Genomic DNA, 6,291 nt, shown 5'->3' with positions numbered 1-6,291 from the left:
ACAGCTCTCTCCACAAATTATTTACAGTTTAGATAGAGGCATGGTCCAATTCCCTCAGAGCTTAAAAGCTCGGAATCCAAACAGCTTTTAAAAATGTAGAGGATTGTGTTAGTTTCAAGAAATTTCACTCAATAGCAGCATTGCCCAAAGTCTCTTTTGTGGACAGTGCTGTTACGTGGGGTCATCTTCTGCTCTAGCTGAGTTGTTAAGGAACACTCTGTCATTTTCTCCCAGTCCCAGTACAGGACAAAGATGATTTTGGTCGTGGAACAGAAATGGAACAGAAACAAGGAATAAAAAGTGGGGTTCAGGCTACTATGAGACTTTGCATTGAGCTCCTGCACCCTGCTATGCAAGAATCCCGACAAAACCATCTGCCTGCTCAGGGGAGAGGCTAGGAGCCCACAAATAGCCAAGCCCTCTGCTCCCTATGGCCAAGGATCTTCCTAGTGAGTGTGACCACTCACTGCCTGCCTCACTGTGCTGCTTAGGGGCTAAGGGAGAAGTGGGGCCTTGCATGAGTGAGAAATCACCCCTGTAAACCACTGCAGGAAGAGAAATCACCCCTGTAAACCACTGCAGGAAGAGAAGGTTCCTGTCTCAGAAAAGCAGCCCTCTGATAAGAATGGTGAATCATACGAACCCAGCAGCATGGCAGTTGTTAATTAAACCATTATGCAAAAAGGGGCTGCTTCAGCAATTTATTTGCATCAGGCATTTCTAAAATATATGCTGTCCCACCCAGATTTTTCATGAGTTGCGACCTCAGGACATGTCTCTCTTGCCAGCTGTGCAGTGGTGATAGCATTTGTCATGCGGTGAATCCAAAGCAGATGAGGCAGAGATGAGTCCTGCAAGGCAGCTTAAGCAGGTCGCAGAACCTCCTACCACACCACAAGCAAGCCTAATCAAAAGCAGAGCTTTGCATGAAGCCTCGGGACCTCTGCTGTTTTATTCTTGCATGAACCAAGTGTCAGCTAGCACTCACCAGCTATCTGTCTTTGAGCAATGTTTAATTTATTGAATTGTTTCATTTATCACAACCACGAGGGTGCTTTAAAGCTTGAAATGTATTATGTCACTGAGAAATGCATGCTCAGAGAGGGCAAACTCTCCTGCTGTTGCTGTCATTAGTAAAGTTGCTAAAAAAGATAATCAGTTTTAATTGTTCCCTGAATCATTGCATCATATCTTTCTTTGGTTTGGGGCAGAATGCTCCATGGGCTAGTCACCATTGCAAAAAGTGTAAAAATTAATCATCTGCTGTCTCACCATGGTCTGGGGATGCTGACCGTAAGGAAAACGAACAACAAATCATGCCTCCATCAACAGGCTCAGCTGCTGAGCTGTACAGCTCTGATTCCCATGTCCCTGCAGGGAAGCCTGCCAGCCCTGGCACTGCTGGGGGAGACCTCCATCTCAGAAAGAAGTAAATAGCCACAGCGTCCGCCCCTTGTCCTTTGCCCACTAGGGATTGGCACAAGACAGAAAGAGGCCCCAGAGCAATTGCTGGTTTTCTTGAGGGCAACTGCCTGGAAGATGAAGTTGTGACCATATCATTTTTAAATGGCAGGGAAGGAGCCAGCATGGCTTTTATCTGGCCAACTGCCTCAAAATGAGTTGCTCTAAATCAGTCCCTTGGAATCCAGACAATGTAAACCTTTTCTGTCCCAAGCACATGCCAGCATTCACAGCTGCTAAAATGTGGGCATACTCCTGCATCCCAAAAATAAATCGTGACCATAGCCAATATACCCAGCCCTGCACCCACAGCCGCAACTGTCTTAAAGGCCAGCTGTTGAGAATTTGAGGCACTCAGACTATTAGGAAATGCTGGCTATAGAAAGGAAGAGAACATGGCAAAATGTTTTTCATATCTTGTGAGTTGTGAAGCTGAGGAGACAATAGGCACAAGTTGAGACAGGGCAAGAGCTGAGGTGGACAGAATAAAATGGTTCAGGAGAGCAGAAAGTGCTTGGGAGGCTTTGAACTACCTCCAGGCCATTGCCCATGTCTTCTCGGGATGGCTTTGATGAGACTGTGTTGAATTACATCACCTAGAGGCTCTGGTTTTGGTTGGGCTGAGGAGGTTTGTGAAGTAAGCTTGTTGCCCTTGTGAAAGCTGAGGGGAAATAGAAGAGTAACGTCCTGCTATGCCAGGAAAAGTGCCAGATAACATAAAATTCCCAATGAAGTGTTCCATCACCGCTAATATGGTGAATGGTCTAGTGATTTTGATTGCCCAGTCATTGGAAGTTGGAAAAAAGAAAAATTGGTGGGTAGTGGTTTCAAATGGATATGGCTCAAATTATGAATGTGATAAGAACTTCCTTGTATCTTCAAGAACATCTCAGTTGCAGGAAAAAGAAATTCTGTCCTTTTTGTCCTTCTGATTCTGACAGGTGGGATGACTGCCAGACTCGCATTTTATACTGGTAAGAGCTGAAGTTGCTTAGAACTCTGCAGAAGCAGAGCCTGTGGCTATTTATGAGGAACATTTGCATGTAGTGATGATCTTAACCACTAATTGAAAGAACACTGCAGTCTGTGTAGTCCCAAATGCATCAGATAAAAATGGTAGTAAAAGAAGATGATTTGCTGAGTCTTAATGCGTTTAAATATTTGGTTCTCCAACAAGAAGGAAATCTGCATAAAATGCATCTTACGAAAAATAATATATCCTGCAAGAATAGCCTAGGCACTTTTTGTAAAAGAAAAATGTTTTAATTATAAACTGATGTTGCTCGGAATACATTCTCCTATCTTTACTGTGTAATTCTAGGAGCTGAGGGTTTGTGGTTATTTTAATTTTCATTTTGCGTGGAAGATAACTATTCAGAGAAGAAACAGAAAAGAAATGAGGTCAGTGAATTTAAAAGAAGTTATTGCATGCCATTTTCCCTTCTCCTCACAATCATGAAATAAATTAATAGCTCCACTAAACTCAGTGCTCACTCCTCAGAGCTCCAGATGAGAGTTACGTGGACAAGGCCACATCAGTCTCCCTGTAAAACAAAGAAAGTGATGGGGCAGGTTATGAACTGCTAATACAAGCAATAACTTCCTGCTCAGAAAAAAAAGTATGGTTGAAGCGTTCTGGATAGGGATCAGCAAAAGAATGAAATGTATGTTTGTGAGCTGCCTGAGAGCCAAATGATCTTTTCAGGGCTGTTCTCCCTTTCACATGTGCACCATTGTCTGCACCCATGGAGATGCTAAGAGTTGTCTTTCTTGATCATGATCCCTCAAATTACTGAGACTGTAACATGGAGAGTGAAGATACCAGCAGATCTGCTACTATTTACCTTCCCTCAAGAAAAATACCGTTCTGTGCTCAGCCACATTGCCTTTCCTGGTGGCATTAGGCCAGTCCCCATTGGGTCTCACTGGTCTCTTTACAGGCCCTATTTTAGCTAAAACCAGGTAAGCTTTGTGGAGATTTTGGTACTTGTTTAATTTTTCCCTGGAAGGTGAATAGTCTTGGACTCATCATGACCTGCATTCTAAAAGGCAGATAAAAAACGATTTGATGAAGGAAAGGCGGAATGCAACATAGGGCTGACCTGTTGAACGTCTGGATTTGCTTCAAGGATGCATTCAGACTAACTTCACAAGCAGGACTTTTGAAGAGATTCATCCTTGAGGAACATGTTCACTAAAACACCTTAGCACCTGAGGCTAACATATTAAGTTGATGGGCTCCGATTGATATGGACAGACAGAAGCAAGAGGGTAACATTACATGTATGTAACTGTAAACTACTATTACTTTCTTAGCTATAGTTCTGACAGGTGTAGAAATGAGTACGTAGGACAACATCAGCTATTGAATTTCATTCTCTGCAATTTTGTATCATAGGTGTTCAGCTGAGAAATATCCAAAGACTGTCTATTTCCCCTTATACCATATGCAGCATCTTAGAATAAGCAGGAAAGCCTTTCAGTGAAAACCAAAATTGAAAGCTCAGATTCTGTAAGAGGTAGAACAAAGAGAACCGTGATCAAGAGGTGGAATTTCTAGCACAGATGCTCCTCTTGGCTTCGTTTCAGGTGCCTCTGAGCCTACTATGTTATTAGACAATCTCTTACCCATCACATCCCAGCTCTGGGAGTTCTACAGACTTGTGTCAGACTTAGATAATACTCTTACTCTGCAGCCCAACAACATCTTTCAAACTGAAGAAAGCTAAAGCATCTCATTCTCCTTGATGTTGTTTAAGAAAAGATTAATTTTGAGATGGACAAGAGTAAATAGTGCCATTTCATTCTTGCTTCACATCAGGTAGACACTCTTAGCTTCTGAGTTAAGTAGCTGAAGTCTTGGGAGATGGTTTCTGTGACACAGAAACTGGGAGCTGAATGCAGCAAGCAGGACTGGCAGGCAGTTTGGAAGATTTTGTCCTTTCCTAAACCAGGACAACACAGGACAAAACAAAAGACACCTTATTAGCAATAGTCACATTCCCACGAGGGAAAAAAACTATTCAGCGCTTTAGCATTCATAGTTTATTCAGTCAGGCAATGTATTATGGCCTCATAAACAGGGACACCTGTCACATTGTCTATTAAATATTAACAGCACCAACGTAGAAATGAACTGTAATGGTTTTATTATAGTAATGTTCTGGGTAAACCTCACTGTGGATGTCAACAAACAGAAAGTATGGAAACATTAATTTTATATAAAAATTACAGATTGATTTGATTTAGACACAACTGCATCCTTCTGGAATAGGTAACAGTATTGAGTCATCCTTCAGTATTACATTATAGAAATGATAATGCTTATCACCTTTGAAGTATCTGTTTATCAGAAGATATCAAAGCATTTGTCTGGGACTCAAAAAAGCCTTCACAGCATGCTCCTTGTGAAGTAGAAGAAACCCATGAAGCAGGCTGCATGGACTGCAAGAAAAGCAGAACAGAAATAGGACTAGCATCCCAGCACCTGGTCCCCAGCACCCACTTTATCCACTTAGCAGCGCTTGCTATAACGGGAGGGCACGCTGCATCTACCCACGACTTACGTCCCACACAATCTCATTAGCCCTGCTGCCTGGTTCCTGACCTTTAATAGAAAAGCAATCAAAACCGGGGGTTTGAGAACTGTGTTTAAAAAATGACATACCTTATCCTTCCTTGTTTCAGCATGGGCAGGAAGCGGTAGTACAGAAATACTGTGCCAGACGCTATTCTTGACACTTTCCGAGCCTGGCTCCAAGTGTGACTCGGTGTTTCTGTTCCCAGTGGATAAGAGTCCAGAAGTCTCCGGATCGGGCTGGAGGTCTCCAGAGTCCAGGCTTTCCTGGTGGCCTTCCAGTCAGTCCTGGGTTTAGCTGAGCTGGGAAATATGTAAGAATAGCTTTTGTCCTCCTGCTGCTCGATTCCTGTTTCCCAGCCTCACAGAAACAAAAGAGGGGCAGCAACATTTTTGGTATCCCAGATAAATAAGATTTTCCTGGAACTAAAGAAAAGGTCAAATTGGGTTCCTGTTGCAACTCCTGTGCATTTCCATTTGTGGGCCTGTGTGTATGTGCGGTCTCTTTATATTCAAAAGGCAGCCACTGCTTTTTTGCTCACTTTTAGGCCTTTCTGCATTCATTTATTTTAAACAGCCAAGTAAGAGTTTATGTTTGTTTCATGGATCCCTCAAACTGTTAACTAATGTCATGGATCTGAAAGACAGAAAGTCACTGAAGACTTAATTTTGGGGATTCCTCACGTTTCTCAAACAGTTACAGAAAGCAAAGCTTTGAGACTTGAGCAAGGGCAGATATCCTAGCCCGGGTTAAACCAGCTTAAATGTGTCCTGGTCACTCCAGCGGTACCCAAATGGGGCAGTCCAGAATGTGTTAAAAATAGAACTTGGAAATGGTCACTTAAATTGAAATTTGAAAGCCTTCAAACCAGTCAATAAATGGCAAATTATGCCCAATAATTGGCAACATTTTACTTGTACAGTACTATCAAACACTCTCTATATGCTGACAATGTCCTTTAAAAAGGCGCCACTTTCAGATATAATACAGAGAAAGTTTTAATATTAGTGCTATTTTTCATGCAATTTAGTCTGTAATAAAGTCAGAGAGTTCTGTCATACTCTGCAGCTACCATACAGACCTTGAGGGAGAAAGTATAAAATGTGGTGATAAATGCTGGAAACCATCTTGCAACAGGTTTTCTATATATAATAAAAGCCCTTAAAGGGAAAGAATAGGAAAGAGAAGATGTAACTTTCGAGTTTCTGTTTCTTGCCTTATTAGAATTTATATCTGAGTATAGCCCCAGACT

General features: G+C 42.2%; 1 long non-coding RNA gene across 2 annotated transcripts; it reads right to left on the bottom strand.

Moving 5' to 3' along the window:
* Positions 1 to 998: 998 nt before the first annotated feature.
* On the bottom strand, positions 999 to 5,392 carry LOC128090853 (uncharacterized). 2 transcript variants are annotated; one of them, XR_008211121.1, is made up of 4 exons: positions 5,129 to 5,392; positions 4,793 to 4,905; positions 4,090 to 4,406; positions 999 to 3,005 (listed from the first exon to the last, which is right to left on the bottom strand). It is a non-coding gene; the product is annotated as an uncharacterized LOC128090853 (long non-coding RNA). The 2 variants fall into 2 exon arrangements; XR_008211122.1 differs by having other exon boundaries at positions 999 to 4,406.
* Between the last annotated feature and the right edge of the window lie 899 nt (positions 5,393 to 6,291).

The sequence above is a fragment of the Tympanuchus pallidicinctus genome, unplaced genomic scaffold (assembly GCF_026119805.1).
Source record: "Tympanuchus pallidicinctus isolate F22 unplaced genomic scaffold, pur_lepc_1.0 scaffold5, whole genome shotgun sequence".
NCBI lineage: Eukaryota > Metazoa > Chordata > Aves > Galliformes > Phasianidae > Tympanuchus > Tympanuchus pallidicinctus.
This window is presented reverse-complemented; position numbering and strand designations above follow the sequence as displayed.